The sequence below is a fragment of the Chaetura pelagica genome, unplaced genomic scaffold (genome assembly GCF_000747805.2).
Source record: "Chaetura pelagica isolate M959 unplaced genomic scaffold, ChaPel_1.0 scaffold147, whole genome shotgun sequence".
In the NCBI taxonomy this organism is placed as follows: domain Eukaryota; kingdom Metazoa; phylum Chordata; class Aves; order Apodiformes; family Apodidae; genus Chaetura; species Chaetura pelagica.
The window spans coordinates 5,678,943-5,697,567 of record NW_009954194.1 but is presented as its reverse complement, the minus strand read 5'-3'; the positions used below and the strand labels follow the sequence as shown (position 1 = coordinate 5,697,567).

Sequence of the window (18,625 nt, the reverse complement as noted above, 5' to 3'; positions counted from 1 at the left end):
TTTTTTTTCCAAATGCTTTACCTGTTTTATGTATCTTATGTGTATCAGTACATACCTAAGTGAAGTATGTAGACAAAACTCATAATATTCAGCAAGTCATGCCAGATTTTTTAACTTTTTTTAGTAAAAGCTAGAGCAAGTTGAGAAAGAAAAATGCTAAATTGAATGTGTTAAGCCTCTGAGTTAAACCACATGAACTATTATAAGATAGATAATCTGATTTATAGTTGTCCCTGACAAAAGGTTAATTAACCCATGATTCTCCAGGTTTTGGTTATATACAAATACAGTTCCAGTGTGATTGTTGTTTTCTGTCACTTAGTTGTTGAAGCCATCTCCAGGGAGAGAAAAGATCAGGATTTAAATACCCACTTAGTGTTTCAAGAGGGCCTTGGGCCCAGGCCTCTTAGCTACTAAGAAAGACGATTAAAAAGGGAAGGTGATTTGATGTGGTTTTGAATGAACATGACAGGATTTTCTGCATTTTGGGGGTTTCTGTGCTGAGTGTGTTTTTCTGTGCCGAGTGTGTTATTCTGTGCCTTGAGCATGCCTACTGGAGACTCATTTCTTGCAATTCAGATGCAAGATGACTGATTCTGGCATTGCAAACAGGCTTTGCTGTGAGTTGGGAGGCTTTACATTTAAAAACCAAAGTGCCTGTGGACTCCCAGATACCTAAGCAGAAATCTTAGTTGTGAACTCTAGGTGTTTAGGTGCCTCTGCGATTTCAGGACCACTGAGCACCTCTGCAGTGTCTTGTACACACAACCCGAATTTGACACACAGCATTCCCACTCTTCCATGCACTGTATGTGAGTAGTGATACTGCCACAGTCGTTTCTTCAGCCTCATTTGACTGTAAACACCACTTGCTGCTGGAAGCACTTCTCTACATGCACATTTCTGGCAGCAGAAGTATGTAGTAACAACTGTGATGCTGTGGCTTAGACTAATAGCACAGCAGCAGAATCACCATTTTGAATTCCAGATCTGCCTATAAATAAAATCAAGTCTGTTTTCAAAGATTCTGGTCAGTATGGATGTGGGTTATCTACATCTCTGTCTTCTCTGCGTGACTTCAGCCAGACTGTTGTATTTCTCCTTTCCTGTTTTACATGTTTTCAAAATGCCAGCCTAGCTTCATCCCTGGTGCAATGGAGAAAGTCTCTGAGAAGTCTCACAAGCCTTTGGCTAATCATCTTTAACCCTTTCCTATAGATTTAGCTTAAAAATACAAATTGACAGACAGGATTAAACACTGCTTTTGCCAGGAGCAGATGGTTCTGGAGATCCCTCCAGTTCATGCTTGGTGAGTGATGTTTGTCAGGTAACCATTAGTGCTTAAAATACATCACTGATGTAATTTACTGTAAAAGTAATGTTTTTCAGATGCACAATTGATCCCTGATCATAAACCCATATGTTGAAGGGCTTGAATATTCCACTAGGAACTACAGAGATCATAAGTGAAAAATCAGCATCGTCTTAGAGGATGTTTTCCTTTTCCAGCCTTCTGAGTCTTTCTTTTCTCTTCCTACAGCTTGTGGATGTGACCTGGCACAAGGAGGATTTTTTGTGAGACAGGGAGACTACATCTGTACTTTGGACTACCAGAGACTCTATGGTACACGGTGCTTTAGTTGTGAAGAGTTCATTGAGGGAGAAGTGGTCTCAGCATTGGGCAAAACCTATCACCCAGACTGTTTTGTGTGTGCTGTCTGCAGGTATGTTTTCTACATGAAGCTGTTTTTCATTTAAAAGCTAGATTTTGAAAGACCAGTGCTAGGTGTTCAAAATCATAAACTACAGATGGAAAAAAAAGAGTTCTATTTTCTATTATGTACTCCTTAAGAAGCAACAGAATTAAAAAAAAAAAAAAAGGAAAGAAAGAAAAAAAAAAAGGCAAATTCTGAGTGCCTCTGTTTTTTTTCCAAATGCTTTACCTGTTTTATGTATCTTATGTGTGAGGTTTTTTGAGAATTTCAAAGTACATTTTTCAAGAAACTGCCACTGCCTCTATGGTTAGACCTTTTTTTTCCCAAATGTTGCTTAATTTCTTTAGTGCCTCCTATTTTTTCTTTTGTTGCCTGAAGTTACAAAGGATTCAAATGCCGGTGCTGAGTCTTCAGTGAATAGAGCAGATATGTATTAATAGTTTTAAACTGAGGTTTCACAGTGCTGTTTCCCAGAAGCTCTGCTAGTAATTTAGAGTAGGACAAAAATACCTGCAACTTCCAAATACTTAATAGTGTTCAGTTTCACCAAGGTTCTGCAGCAGCCATGGAGGTGACAAGTGACACAGCACATGAGGTTTCCTCCCACCGCAACAGCCCACTGTAGTACATGGGCTCATTTCCCACATGGGTCCATGAAACTCAGTGCTGGTGGGGATGTTTGCAGGCTCTGCAGTTCAAGTGACTGTTGTCCATTTGACCTGCATCTTAATCTTCTTCTGTGGAAACGGCAGAAACAGGTCTGTTGAAAACTTTAGGAAGAAAAAATCTGGTCTGCCAGACCTTAGTGCACCAATACAGCAGTTTGGATGAGATGGAAAGACTGTAGTAATTTCTCTGGCTAAACTTGAGCCTTTATCAGTACAAGAGAAGTAACCCTGTGTTCAAAGGGAAGGCACAACAGGGCACAGATGCACCACATTGTAGCTGCTCTTTGTGCTGGTGCCACATTCAGGTGACTCTGCAGTCCAAAAGCTGCGTGTCCGTGTCGCTGTGGCCATCTGCCTGCTGAATCTGCCCAGCTCATAGGGCTGCTGAGCTCAGATGTTCTCCTGTGCTGATGCAGAGAGGGACTTCAAATTCCAGAACAGCCATGGTTTCTGTTAGGATATCAACTTAATGTATCCATTGCAGAAATAATTAAATAGCCACGTTAAAGGGAAAACTGAGATTGACAAGCCTCTATTATATTAAATACTATCTGTTCATGTTTTGCTATATTTAATAGGATAATTTTTCTTTAGACAACAAAAAAAACCCTAATTTTTAAACTTATTTTTAATAAATTGGAGGAGATGTTATTTTTCATTATTTGGGTAATTGTAGATCTCATGTGGATCTCAACTGCTGGCTGCAGAAGCTCTTGGCCTGCAGTCTGTTGGTATTACAGCTCTTCTTCAGATGAGCACAACTAATTCTTGGTACTTTTCTTCTTAACATTAGTGCCTTTTGTAAAGTGAGGTACTTCTTAATGTAAGATTTTTTAAAAGCCTGGTTTATTCCAATTTCCTGCTAAATGTGCTTGGATCCTGAGCCACACCATTAGGATTTAGCATTGAAGCAAAAATCATTTACCTGTGTGTTACTGTACTCAGCAGCTTGATACCTAACTTAGCTTTCAGTCAGATCATTGGATATTCTAACTTCTTGCTGTATTTAGTCAGTCTGTTAGCTGATAGTTTTGGGGTTGGTGATAAAATTTGTATGCTTTCCCTGGAAATTCAGAACAGTTTTCCATATGACTAAATTACTTATTCAGGGGATCTGGAACTGTAATACAGTGAAAATACTCACTAGAACATGCTACAAATATCTTGTGTATTGAAGACTTGCTAAAGCTTTTTAAAAATTAAGTTCCTGATACAATAAGATTTAATATCTAAAACAAAATCAGAGATGTTCCCTAACCTCTATAACTAAATAGTTAGATTAAAAGCTATGTCACTCTTTCTAACTGCTGCTTTCTGAAACACCAGTAGAAAGTCCCGGATTTGGTTCTGTGCTTTCCTTAGAAGGACATAAAAATTCATGTTGTCTTCATGAAAGCCAACTAATGCCCTGCTGACTAGCAGGGATTCAATTAGTGTCTCCCAAGGGGGTTTTAACACTGACTTGTGGAGCAGAGCAGCAGAAGAATCCTGTCATCTCTTTATAGTGCAAACACTCAGCTGCTTTAAATCAGCTTGGCTTTAATTACCCCAGTCATTGCAACCGAGGCATAATTTATGTTTTTATGGGAAAGGTTGTTGTGTCTAAACATCATCAGCATTTATTTTATTGAGTGATATCCCCAGTAAAAATAGGGTGGGTAGACTATAAATACATGTGGTTTAAGTAGAAAAAAAACTTGTTTGTTTGTTTAAATAAACAATAAGAATAAAAGGCAAAAATCAGAACCACTTGGTTTAAGGTACAGGGTTGTAAATCTTTCTACCTTGGTATTTTCTTTGGTGGGAAGAGTCAGGAGTACCATTAGTGTCCTCATTTCTTGCAGATGGACAGAAACCTTAAATGATGGTCCAAAGCACACCATGTGATCATGCAAACTGCATCTGACATTGCCTTTTACAGCCAGACTTTAATGTGGGTGCTCTATTAGAAATCTGACTTCCAGAAGGGTGTGAACTTGGCAGGTGGTGACGGACTAACAGCAGGTTTCTTACCAACTTCAACAGGAAAACATTGGCAGCAGAAGGCGCTTTGCACTTGTGACAAGGGTCTTCAGGGTGGTGCAGGATCATTAAGTGCTTTAAATAAGCACTTTTATAACCTGTATTTCTGTAGCTCTGAATTAATGCTTTTAAACTGTTACTGCTTTGAGTAGTAAACCAGTCACAGTACCGACTCCTTTTTTTCTCATTTTCAAAGAAGATAAGATTTAAATATAAGTCAGTGGGAAGTGTATGTTACTTGAGATGACAAAATCAATGAGAGAATCTAATGTGCACACAGCTGTCTGGGGCAGTGGGAAAAAGCCACTTCCCTGGACCTGCTGACTACATTAATGCAGCGCCGGGTGTGGCTGGGCTATTTGCAGGGACTCTGCTGACTCATGTTCAACTTGGCGTCCACCAGGACCCCATGTTCTTTTATGCTTTCTGATTGACTCCTGAGTTGTACTGTTTAACAAGGTTATTCCTCCCTGGTGCAGAACTTAGCATTTGCCCTTGTTGATGTTCATGAAGGCAGTAGATAGCAAGTAATGTCCACTTTATCTCAGCACATTTAACATCCTGGGTCAAATTTGGCCCTATGGAGCAACCTAGAGAGGTATGATTGTACCAGGTACAAATTAGAGAAGAATTGGATCCTGTAGGTCCTCGGGTTGCAGGCTGACATTACACCTGAGCCAGTGTAACTGCAGTCTGCTGCTGAAATGAATAGCTTTGGTCTCCCCAGAACCCTGACAATATACTTTGGTTTATTTTCTTATATCAAATTTAGATGACTGTTCAGCCACAGAGCCAGATCAGCAAGTTAAAGAACAGAAGGCCATCCATCTGCTCTGAGAAAAAATTTAGCATTTTCATTTGGTCCAGAAAGCTTGAATGATTTGCCCACAGCTGCATATGGTGGTTTAATGTTTTACAATATAATTTTGTTGGAGAGCTCCAGTTATTTCTGGGTTTACAAATGAAGTAGACAGGTGGGTAAAACAAAGTTTATTGGAAAATGAATCATAGAAGGTGTATTAAAATCTTACAAGTAATTTCGTAGAGCTGCTTTAAAGATGCTCTAAATTCTCATTTTAAAAATAGGTTATCCAACTGTGAAAATTACACTGAATATTTTTAAAAGGATAAGTAGATAATGATACCCCATAACTAACAGTGTTCACTGGGTGACTGGTTGTGAGATGTCATTATAATCAAAAACAGATATGCTGATCTTAACCTACAATCCTATATATAGTCCTGCTCACAAGTTTAAGAACTCGGAAACTGAAACCTTGTTAATTGACTGTTGCCACCTTCTGTTGTGCCTTCCCTTGTGCTGGCATTGAGGTCCTTGAGCAGGGCTGCTTGTGAAAGGGAGATGTCAGATGTTACAGAAATATTGGCAAATGTGTTGTGTACAAATTCTGGATTCCCAGTGAACGATGTAGTGAGGCAAACGCCGAGACTTAATTATGGGTTTAGAAGACCAGTGAGAGAAGGAACCGCCTGCCGATACCTTTGGGTAGACAACTTCCAAGGAGGATTTTCCTGCTTTCACAGAGGAAGGTATCTTACAGTCCTAAAAAACTTACTAGAGAAGTGAAATTGTTGCCCTCTCCCCTCTGAATAGAAGGGCACAGTAAGTGGTTACTAAACTTTCAGAAAATAGACCATGTAAGATGTAAAAAGATCTTACACCTAAAAGCGCAGGAGTGCCTCTACACGTGCGCGCCTTGAGGTAGGCTCTGTGGCCTGTGGTGGTGCCTGTAAGCTTTGGCATGATTTGTAGCTGTCATCTACCTGGGTCTTTCTTGGTGATGTAGGAGGTCAATTATCCTATTCCTTTTAGAGGGAAACATAGAGTTTTCTTTCATGTCGTCTAATTGCCTAAGATAGATGAAACAATTAAAAATGAATGGCCCCTACTTCTACTTTACGTTATTGAATCCTGGAATGGTTTGGGTTGGAAGGGACTTTGAAGATCACCTAGTTCCACCCCCCCTGCAGGGGGGGCAGTGACCCCTCCCACTAGACCAGATTTCTCAAAGCCCCATCCAACCTGGCCTTGAACAGTTCCAAGGAAGGGACTTCCATTTCCAGGGAACTTCCCTGGTCAACCTGTGCCTGTGTCTCAGCACCCTCACAATAAAGAATTTCTTCCTAATGTCTAACCTGAATCTTCCTTCTTCCAGTTTAAAGCCCCCTTGTCCTATCACTACATGCCCTTGTAAAAAACCCTCTTCAGCTTTCCTGTAGCCCCTTCAGGTACTGGAAGGCTGCTAAGAGGTCTCCCTGGAGCCTTCTTTTCTGAACAGCCCCAACTCTCTCAGCCTGTCTCCATAGCAGAGGTGTTCTAGCCCTCTGATCATATATGTAGCTCTCATCTGTAATTTATCCAACAGCTGCATGTCATTCCTGTTCTGGGGGCTCCAGAACTGGACAAAGTACTCCAGGTGGGCTCTCACAAGTGCAGAGTAGAGGGGACAATCGCCTTGACCAGGTGGCCACGTCTTTTGATGAAACCCAGGATACGGTTGGCTTTCTGGGGTACAAGTACACATTGGTGGCTCATGTTGGGCTTCTCATCAACCAGTACCAACTACTTGATACTTGGTGCATCTGTTTCCAATGAGCTTCTAAGTCCAGCTAGAAGTTGAGTTGCATTTTTGTGAGGTAGATCACTGAGTCAAACAATGAAAGATACTGGGGTGGCTGTGTGATTGCAACTGTGGAGCAGGTTACTGTTTTTGTGGAGGGTTTGATTCAAAATAGATTACCAGTGGTTGCAATAAATACATTAATTTCTGTAAATAAAGATGAAGTGTGATCCTAAAGACACATAGGAGGTCAGTTACAAGTTGTCTTCATTCTGAAACAACAGAAATTCTTTGGCATGTGCCTTTCCAGGTATCAGTAGTGCTTAGTTCTAGACTTGATTTTGTAACATTTTAATAAAATGGAAACAGAATTAAATACTGTCTTGCACATTTATTTTTAATACATAACACAGGAGCTTTCTGCTGCCAGATTGCTGGAAGACAGGGCAGACTTGCAGCTCACTGGAGCAGTGCAGCTCTGTTACATTTTGTCTGTTATACTAGAGACATAGAGTCATTGAATGCCAGGTTGGAAGGGACCTCACAGATCACCTGTGATCAACCTGTCTAGGCACTACTATAGTTTGTATGAGATGGCTCAGCACCCTGTCAAGCTGAGACTTAAAACTGTCAAATTTGGAAGAATCTACCACTTCCCTTGGGAGACTATTCTGATGTTTGCCTGACCTCATGGTGAAAAATTCACCTCTTGTATCCAATTGGAATCTCCCCAGGAGCAACTTGTGCCCATGACCCCTTGTATTTTCCATGTGACTCCTTGTAAATAGAGAGTCTCCATCTTCTTGGTAGCCACCCTGTAAGTACTGGAACACTGTAATAATGCCTTCCCAAAGCCTTCTCTTCTCAAGGCTGAACAAATCCAGTTCTCTCAACTTCTCCTAATATGACAGGTCCTCCAGTCCTCTGAAATTCATGATAGAAAATCCTTTCTTGAACCAGGAGAAATTTAGGACTCCCTGATCTGTACTAACATGGTGTTGAGCCTGTCACAGAATCACACATGGAGCATTTAGTTGTGTAAAAGAGAAAGATAATTTTAAAGGCTATTTTCTTGAAATATTTTTCCTTATCTTAACTTTTAAATGAGAAGGTAGCACGTGTTTGCAGTATTAAGTCATTAGTGAAAGGAAAAAAAGATGAAAAGCAGAATTCAATGTCAGAAATCCAAAGATATGACAATGTTTAAACTCTGTGTCCTCATAATTTTTGAGGTATTGCCTGTGGCCCAAAATGGATGACAGTGCTGAACACTTATTTAGCTGGTTTAAAATAGATTTTAGTAACATTATTTAGAAAGGAAGTACAGTATTGCTTTTGTTCTCTCTTTGAGTAATAAGGTGGTTTTTTTAAAATGCAACACAAATGTTGAATAAGCCCTTGTTGGGCTCTAGGGAACAAAATAATGTTTATGCTTAGCAAGAAATATCTGTGCTTTGGTAGTGAAGACAACCTGTCAATTGGTGTGAATTTAATAGCATTTTTGGGGGAATATCATGCAGAATTTTAATGACATGTTAATGAAATTTTCTGATCAGATTTACTTCACCACAAGGCAGAAGGTCTGTATTATGTTTGTGCCCCATTTAAGCCATTTTTTGATAGCTTGCATGGGATTTAGTTGGACATGAGCTTTGGGTGGAGTGAAATGTGTTTCTAAATCCTGACCATCCTTTGCTGCATTATAAAGTGATTTGTCCATCTGGTCCTGTGAAAGAAAAAAAACTCAGCAGCTTTTGTGCCCAGACAAGAGACCTCACAGTGGAAAGCATTTTGTTTTAAGGGCATTGATAAAAAGGAAGGATTTAATTAAGTGTAAGGAGATCTGTTGTTGAGTAGAGCAGACAAGTAATGTAGGTGCTTTTTGTTTTGTAACTGGGATTAGTTTTTCTCCTATGAGAGTTCACTCATATTTTAACAACATAAAAGCAGCTGCATTTGCCTGTACTTACTCCCTCTGATACCAATTCTGTTTTAATTCTCCAACTGATCCTGTCAATGATCAACCCTATCTGATACTACATTTCTTAGATACACAAGGATTTGGACTTGAGTGCTCAGTGTGTTTTTGTATCTTTAGATACTGTCTTTTCCCAAGTAGCTGTAACATCTGCTTTTGCAATAATCTGTTTAATGTTTCCCTTCAATACTTCAGCCTCTAAGTGGCTGAAAAATCATGAGAGTTGGGCAAGAAGAGAGAAGGAAGCCAAAGTAATAATTGGATCCTTTATGGGAAGGCACTTTGTTTTGATAAAGGTGTGAGACTGTAGCCTGTCTGCTTTTGTTTCCTCTGTTGTAGGCTGCCTTTCCCTGCGGGCGACAGGGTAACTTTTAACGGGAAGGAATGCATCTGCCAGAAATGTTCCCTGCCCCCTTCCAGCAGCACTGGCTCGTTCCCGGTACAGAACCTGCGGAGTAAGTAGGGGTTTGTGCTCTTTTCTGTTGGTACTTCTTGGTCTGCACTGGTTGAAGGAACAGAATTCTACACCAATATATGTAACTGGAATTTCTACCACTATGCTGCATAAAAGGTGTCAAGAAATACAATGTAGTCATGTGAAAAAGTTTATGACAGGTTTCCGAGAAAATCTGATATTAAAGAGAGATACAAATGGTGCCATTGTTAACAATGCACAGAACTTCCCAGAAGATTTGATTAAAACTGGAATAAATACAATTATTTGGAGAAGGGCTTAATATAGATCTTAATACTTTTGATAATTTAGTCCAAATCCTGGTAAAATAAAATCCAAAGTGATATTTAATAATTCTTAACTGTTCCAGAGTTGCTTCAGAAAATATTGTAAGACAGCTGCACGGCTAAATATTACACAGGAAACATTAATGTGTGCAGTGTGACCAGAGTGACATTCACCTGGACCCCAGTACTACTGTGTGCTGTCAGAAGATACAAACACTGCAGAGAAGAAATGTGGTTTTTTCATAACATGTATTTTGCAGCAGATCACAGAGTGGCATTGTTGCTCTGAACTCAGTTCCTCTGCTGATTTGCTCGTGAGGAGCTGCCATGCTTTAACATTCATCCACTGCCTGTATGTAACTAGAGATCAATAGCAATTCAATCAAACAGCAAAGACAGAAATATTGTTAATCACTGTCACATCACGTTGAGCTGGACTTGGCATGGCTGAGGATGGACCCCATAGATTATTCATCTTTGTATAAAAGAAATCCAGCTCACTTCAGGGAGAAATTTGTCCTACGTCTGTTTTTGCATAGGTTTTCACCATCTTCTTTCTCCAGTTTGTCAGCAAAGCTGCTGTGTGAATGCAGTGAGAGATGCTCTGTTGATTTCTCTCTTGCTAATGCTGTTGTCTTGGGGAGGGAATGGTCCTCTCTCCTAGGTGTCACATATTCCAGAGGTGGATCATCCCCAGCTATCACGGCTGCCTGCATTTGCAGATATGTTCTTTAGTAGTCTGTCATCTATTTGTCTCCTTGTCATATGGGAAAATTGGTTTTGACTTTAATGGAAATTGTTTGCCTCGTTGACTGCTAACAGAACAACTGCATTTGATTATCTGTGATACAGAGTCTTTTAATGTACTTGCATTCCCTTTCTCTGTACGCACACATCCCCACACCATGGAGAGTTTCTCTTTGTTGCGTTTTCCCACCTCTCAAAAGTCACTGCATTGAGCCTCCAAAGTGCACAAGTACCTGCAAACCTCAGCAAATCACTTGCCTCAAAGAAAAAGGGTACTGGGAGTCTATATTTGTGGCAAACCTGCTCTTGGAAAACACAGGTTTCCCTGAGAAAAATCTCAAACAGATGCAAGTAATTTAACCTCAAATATTGATCTCCTGTAAAACTCATTAATAGTGAATCTTGAGCCCTAAATTTCATAGAATGGCTAGGGTTGGAAAGGACCTTAAAGATCACCTAGTTCCAGCCTGCCTGCATGGGCAGAACACTTCCCACTAAATCAGGTTGCTGAAGGCCCCATGCAACCAGGGAGAGGGCATCCACAACCTCTCTAGTCAAACTGTTCCAACATCTCACCACCCTCACAGGAAAGAACTTTTTCCTAATGTCCAATGTGAATCTCCCTTCTTTAAGCTTCAAACCATTGACCCTTGTCCTCTCACTATACACCCATGTAAAAAGCCCTACTCCAGCTTTCTTGTAGGCCCTCTTCAGATATTGGAAAGTTGATATAAGGTCACCATGGAGCCTCCTCTAGGCTGAACAACCCCAACTTCCTCAGTCTATCTTCACAGAGGAGGTACTCCAGCCCTCTGATAATTTTCATGGCTTTCCTCTGGACATACTCGAGGAGTTCTGTCTCCTTTTTATGTTGGGGACTCCAGAATTGGACATAGTACTCCAGGTGTGCTCTCACCAGAGCAGAGGGGGAGAATCACCTCTCTCGACTAACTGGCCATGCTTCTTTTGATGCAGCCCAGGATACAGTTGTCTTTCTGGGCTGCAAGTGCACACTGATGGCTCATATTAAACTTCTGATCCACTGCTACCCCCAAGTTCTTCTCCTCTGGGTTTTCCTCAATCCTTACTTCTCCCAGCCTGCATTCGTACATGGGATTGCCTTGACCCAGGTGCAGAACCTTTCTTGTTGAACTTCATGCAGTTTACATGAGCCCACTTCTCGAGCCTGTCAAGGTCCCTGTGGATGGCATCCCTTCCCTCCAGTTTGTTGACTTCACCACACAGTTTGATGTCCTCAGCAACCTTGCTGAGGATGCACTTGATTCCACTGTCCAGGTTGCCAACAAAGATGTTAAATAAATGGAAATGGAGAAAATCTTGCTTGCTACAAGTTTTGGCAGATTCAGATAAGAGTCTTGGTTCAAACCTGGATATGTGCCACACTGTAGACTGGACTTATAAAATAGCTTTGATCTTCACCTTAGACTTACCAGCTTTGCTTCTCAAACGGTGCCGTGATGTCGATATGAAGCTGATAGGTACCATGGTTCCTTAAAGGGCAAACTGAGATCCATACCTGGTTACCAAGTAAATAGTACCATGATGTTGCCAGGATCCCAGATAAATATCTTCTTACCTGTGTAGACTACATCTATTCTACTCTCTTCCTTACTCCATTTCCCTAGTGTCTTGCAGTGAAGGTGCAACCTGCAAGACCCAGCAGTTAGAAAAACATGCCACCATTTGTTATCATTCCTAGCTGGAACACTCTGGTTAAAAAAGCTTACTGAAGGAAAAAGAAAAATCAGTAAAAGGAAAATTGGCGTAATTCTGGCTCAAACCAGGACACTTGGGAAATTGGGTAGCAATGCTATAATACCTCCTTGGTGGGGAATAGAGCTTTGAGGGGTTCAATGGAAAGCTCTGCAGCTAGAGGTGCATGCATGTATATGATGTGCAGGATGTGTCAGAGCCTGACTAATGAAAATATACAGAAAGTTAACCAAATATCTAAAAAGATAATAAAGAATTTGGGAAACATTCAGATTAATGTGTGATATATGTCTAGATGTAGCACTTGAGGATGGTTTTTTTGGATGGTGGTGTTATGTTGATGATTGAACTTGATGATTTTAGAGGTCTTTTCCAACCTTAATGATTCTATGATTCTGGTATGTGAAAGAGCAGTGTGTAATAGCAGGTGTTTTCCAAGCACTTACCAATCCTTAGGCTAGAACCAGTGTTTCAAGATAAGCAGCATCAAAGACATCTTGATTGAACTGGAAAATAGAAAGTCCAGAATGGCTGTAGCAATGCTACGTGTTACACAAAGTAATAAATGGCATGTTTCCTTGTTTCAGCATCTTCTTGGAAATGACTTTAATATTTTAAGCAAACAATCCTTTTTAGAAAAGAACAGTAGTGCACAAAAACATGTGACTTCAAGCAAGCTGAGTCAAGGACCAAGTGATCTGTTGACCCGATGTTACATTGATTTTACTCTTGAATCAGAACAGCCTGATACATACTATATATGTTATTTGTCAGCCTGTTATCCCTGACCTGAGCTCAGAAATGCTTTCAGGAGATCTCTTGGGACTCATTGAGCTCCCATCATCACTACCCCTTCTGACCAGTCCTTTTATTTTCATCCTCCCAGTTTGGTTTTGACCTCCTTTATGTGTTACAAGAAATGAAGAATATCAAGTATTTGGTTTTTTGCCTGAGTCCTTGAGGTTTTTATTATAATATAAATACCTAGCTATCTGGTTTGGTTGTTGTTGGTTTTTTGTTTGTTTGTTGTGGTTTTTTTTATAAAATGCTAGCTAGGAAAATTCTTGTGGCAAGGTTGATGTTGCAGGAGTACTCACAGAAGAATATCAACATGTAGCAGCAAATTGATGTGTTCTGCAGAGTTATTGGTTGAAAGTAGGTGAGTCAGAAAGGGTGCTGCATCCAAGACAGGATGAGCAGGACATTGCATCAATAGGCACAGTTGGCATAGCAACCACAATATTCGTTTTTAATTATCTGGATCTTAACAGAGAAAACAGCAGTTAAAGCTAAAAAAAGTTCCCAAATGGCTGCATTTCTGCTCACACAAGCTTAAAGCAGACAAAAGGTGAATGACATCTGATGACAGTGTTGTATTCAGTTTGTGAAATAAACCCTCAAGCAGTCAGATTAAACTAGATTACCAGATGAACCCCTGGTGCAGGAGAGATCACAGAAAAAAAAATCATTGCAGTTAAAGAATAGATGTTGCAGTATTCGTTGTCTTGTGGGACTAAATGAAGGCACACACCCAAATGTTCTTTTTTATTAGCAAAACTCAAATGTTTTTATCTGTTGTGCATGTGCTTTTGTGCTGGGCTTGTTTCCACGTATTGGTGCTCTACAGGGTGATATTAGAGAGATATTTTATGGCTCCCTTAATCCATTCCAAATCCACTCAAGGAAAATAAGAACTATCCTTTGTTGTGCACTCAGAAATTAAACATTTACAAGTGCACTAACAAAGTGTCTCATTAGGGTCATGTAACCAACTAACAGAATCTTAAATCAGAATATTTTTAAGGGAACTGTTTAAATCTTTTAATGAGATCCTGTGTTTGAAGCTCTTAATAGCTTGCTGCATCTTTTTTTATGCTTTTGTGTATCTTTTTCTACCATGCAAGACATTGTTATGTGACATTGTGTAGCCACAACAACCCCGGCAATGCTACAGGCTTGGGGAGGAGTGACTGGAGAGTTGCCCAGCAGAGAGGGACCTGGGAGTGTTGATTGACAGTCGGCTGAACATGGGCCAGCAGTGTGCCCAGGTGGCCAAGAAGGTCAACAGCATCATGGCCTGTATCAGGAATAGTGTGGCCAGCAGGAACGAGGGGGCGATCCTGACCTCAGTCTTACTGAGGCTGCACCTCAAGTTGCACTGTGTGCAGTTTTGAGCACTGCAGTATGAGAAGGACATGGAGGTGCTGGAGAAGGTGCAAAAAAGGCCAGGTAGGCTGATTAGAGGTCTGTTGAACAGGTCTTATGAGGAGAAGCTGAGGGAGCTGGGGCTGTTCATCCTGGAGAAGAGGAGGTTGAGGGGAGACCCCATTGCTTTCTACAGCTACCTTGAAAGGAGTCAGGTGTTGACCTCTTCCACCTAGTGACTAGTGATAGGACGAGGAAATGGGGTCAAGCTGCACCAGGGGAAGTTCAGATTGGATATTAGGAAAAACTTTTTCACTGAAAGAGTGGTGAGACATTGGAACAGGCTACCCAAGGAGGTGGTGGAGGCATGGTCCCTGGAGGTGTAGATGTGCTTTGGGAGATGGCTTAGTGGTCTTGGGGGTGTAGGGCTGATGGGTGGGCTTGATGATATTCAAGGTCTTTTCCAACCTTAGTGATTCTATAATTCTAAATGTCTTTTAGGGTTTGTATTTGTTCTAGCAAATTATTGGTGTAAACAAAGAATTCCTAAAAAACCTGTTTTCACCTAAAATGGAAGACATAATCCTGTGGAGGATTATGAGAGTTACTGAGATATGGATACTAGAATAAGTTCATTACTGACGTTTATCCTTATTTTCCCACATATTCAGAATATTGTAACATTTTCAAATAAAATGATACATAGATGAAAGTTCAATTATTTGTCTTAATCTCGTTATTTGTATGTCTTTTATTAATTTTATTGTGCTGGTTTACAATACCTGAAAATTTCATCAGCAAAACTTTGTATCTTTTAAACACAGCATAAAATAATTAAAGCCTAAGTCACTAGGAAACCTAAGTATTTAGGTTTGTTTTTTTTAATTATTACTGTCTTCTAGCAGTGTTAGGACAGTAGTAGGGCAGCACCACTTGTCATCCATCCGTGAACAGCCAGCAGGGAGCTTTAGAGCTGCATGAGCTGTTACTAGGACACCAATGGCTCCTCATGTTGTGGTCACCACTGTTGTTGCGTGACTATTTCAAGCGTGCGATTCACTCATATTGGATTTTTCTCTTGCAGGTTGTGGGGGCTGTGGTTCAGAAATAAAAAATGGGCAGTCACTGGTTGCCTTGGACAAACACTGGCATTTGGGCTGTTTTAAGTGCAATACTTGCGGCAAGCTGCTGAACGCAGAGTACATCAGCAAGTAAGTTGGGTGGAGGAGCTTTTTCACTTATTTTCACTATTATTTTAATATCAACTAATTAAGCGTAGCATATCTTTTAGTCTGTGTTTATCAGTGTTTGGAGATACAGAAAAGATTGAAGATTATTACCTGAATTATTATCTAACTTGTATTAAATGCAGAAAAATTCAAATTAAGAAAAGTAGAATTTATCTATTTACCTGGAATGGGATTTTTCAAAATTACAGAAGGGCAATGGGTGGAGTATGTCCTTAGTTATCTATATCTGACTTTGCTCTTGGCAATGCTGTGATGTGAACAAGCTGATATTATTCTTTCCATGTGTTTCACATAAGAAAAAATGTTCTGAAAAAGTTTGTTAAGGAAGTATGTATCATGCTTTTGCCCTGCTGCAGACCTTGGTGCTGTCACATTTGGACTGAATGTGATGACAGCAATGAGAGGCAGCACGAAGCACACACACAGACCAAGTCCCATGTCAACAGTCATCTCAGTATGGTGAGATACAGGACTTCCACTAGCCAGGGCACCTGGGATTAATTTCTGCTTCAGAGAACTGTGTTGATACAATTAAATTTTCAGAAACAGCTAAGTAACTGAGCCACCAGTGCCCAGAGATGCTAGAGTTTCAGAGCCAATGTCCCACTGGTTTTCAACAATTATTTCTATTTGGATTAATACAGGTATAACATTTAATTTCACAGCTTGCATTTGAGGCTGAGAAAACCATATTTAATAAAAGGGTGTTCTTAAATAAGGTTTTTGCATGGTCTCAAATGTTATGCTAGTCTGCTGTATTTTGGAACAGTGCTTTTCTTGTTTGTTATTTAATGATAAAAACTCTTTATCAACTTTGAAGATGTAGTTATTGGGAAACCCTGTTTTAAAAAAATCTAAATGCCAAAAAAAATAATTCAAGAGAAGAAACACACTTGCTTAAATTAATTTGATTAATTATTGTGATAACTTATAGGCTAGTCTCTAAGTAATCCAATTTATATGCTGTAAAATTAATTTTTGTTTCTTCAGGACAATGTCCAATAAAATTATACCTTGCCAATAAATCTGTCTGATCATGGGCTATATTAGCATAGCAAACTAAATATATTTAACTATGTTAAATATGGACCACAAAAACATTCAGTGGGTTGGAACACCTCTCCTGTGAGGAAAGGCTGAGAGATTTGTGGTTGTTCAGCCTGGAGAAAAGAAGAGACCAGGGAGACCTTATAGTGAGTGGCCTTCCCATGCCTGAAGGGGGCCAGTAAGAAAGATGCAGACAAACTTTTTAGCAGCATCTGTTGCATTCGGACAAGGGGTGATGGTTTTAAACTAAAGGAGAGTAGATTCAGCCTAGATTTAAGGAAGAATTTTTTTATGAGGGTGGTGAAGCACTGAAACAGGTTGCTCAGAGAAGTGGTAGATGCCTTCATATTTTAAAATTGTACATTATCTTAAATCACTTGTGTTGGTGAAATAACTGTACATGTTTTGTATTTATACACTACAAGATCTCTGCTGCTGCTGAGGTTGAAGTCTCTTAGTCATTACTGACTTTCATGGAGCAGGTTCCTGAGTTGGTTAATCCATTACTATCTTTGAGCAAGTCCAGTCAAGAATGTCAGTAGATTTAAGTGTTAATCAAAACTTGATTTAGAGTCAAGATAGCCAGTTGAGAAGTTACTCTGAAGTCTAAACTAAGTGCAGTTAAATGGAAAACAGAGGGAAAAATATTTTTTCCAGTGTGCAAAATACATGGAAGAATTTAATGAGTAACACTATCAAAACAAATTGTATGAGAGTCTCAGACTTAAGTTTTGTGACTGGGAGACACTGACTGAATGTAGTGGCAAAACAGGAAAGTGGGATTGTGGTAGACTCTGAAGGGTTAGAATAGTTTGTTAACTATTCCATTCTTTACAAAATTAAGAAATGTAAGAATTTGGAGGAGGAAAAGTCCATAAACACCCCATTCAGTGTTGAAACATTAACAAATTTTAGCTGTATACTCTCCCAGTAAAGCTGTAAGCTTATCTTAAGCAGTCTCTGTATGGCCTGTTGCTCTTCCCTAGGGATGGCATTCCATACTGCGAAACGGACTATCATGCGAAGTTTGGTATCAGATGTGACAATTGTGAAAAGTACATCACAGGAAGAGTGCTTGAGGTAAGGAGAATCTGTCAGTCAAACACATCTCAAAGTGACTTGCTCTTTTGGGTCAAGTCATGCTTACAAATGAGCGTTAATGCAGCAATTTAGTTACTTTTGTGAAACACTAGGAACCTTTTCTACGGTTATTTTCTGTTGCATTTCTTAATGATGATACACATACTCCCTAGATGGATGTTTGTGGTACTGGAGAACGTTCAGGTAGAAGAAGTATTAAATGAATGGCTTATCAGGCAAATTTTCATGCTTACACTAAAATCCTTTATAAATTCTGCTCTTCAGTTCTGTTTTACCTTCCCTGGCATTAGGGTGAAGCTGCTGAAAAACTACAATTAATAATTTGAAATATATTTTAGCACTGAGAAATTAGCTATATTGCAGGGTTTTTTTGAGTTTGTTGTTTTAAAAAGAGAGGATGTTTAGTGTAGGTGTTTGTTCATGCTTTATGCAAAAGAGATTTCCATATAATTGAGCCAGAAATTGATATATTCCTTTGATCTAAATACAGTTTATCCTTGGATCTAAGTGTATTGTTATCCAATCAAAGTTATCATTTATCCACTTTTTATTTCTCCTCTTTCACTGTATCTTTTGAAACCTTAGCAGTACTGAAGTTAGGAAGAGATTCCACAGATTGCTCAGTTGGCTCCTTTGTCTTTATCAGTTAAGAAAGGCTGGAGAAGTCCCAAAGAACTTCCACCAGAGAAGGATCTGAGTCATACAGAGACTTTTATGTGTTCATCATTTTGACAGTTTAACAGTGGGAAGGGACTGAGAAGCAAGTTGAAGGAAACAGTGAGTCCATACTAGGTGGCACAGTATGGCATTAGGGTTAGGCATGGACTGCTTTTCCATTATCAAATGTTATTACAGACATCTCAGGAAACAGACTTCCAATATGGGATTTGAAAGA

At 39.7% G+C, this 18,625-nt stretch overlaps 1 protein-coding gene across 1 annotated transcript in view; it reads left to right on the top strand.

The window, feature by feature from the left end:
• The first annotated feature begins 1,629 nt into the window (after nucleotides 1-1,629).
• ABLIM2 (actin binding LIM protein family, member 2) overlaps nucleotides 1,630-18,625 on the top strand; it is an 86,769-nt gene continuing 69,773 nt past the window's right edge. Inside the window, exons 1-4 of the mRNA XM_010003121.1 lie at nucleotides 1,630-1,724; nucleotides 9,305-9,420; nucleotides 15,417-15,543; nucleotides 17,616-17,709. The gene's annotated coding sequence lies outside the window, so the exon portion shown is untranslated. The remainder of the gene's footprint in view (nucleotides 1,725-9,304; nucleotides 9,421-15,416; nucleotides 15,544-17,615; nucleotides 17,710-18,625) is intronic.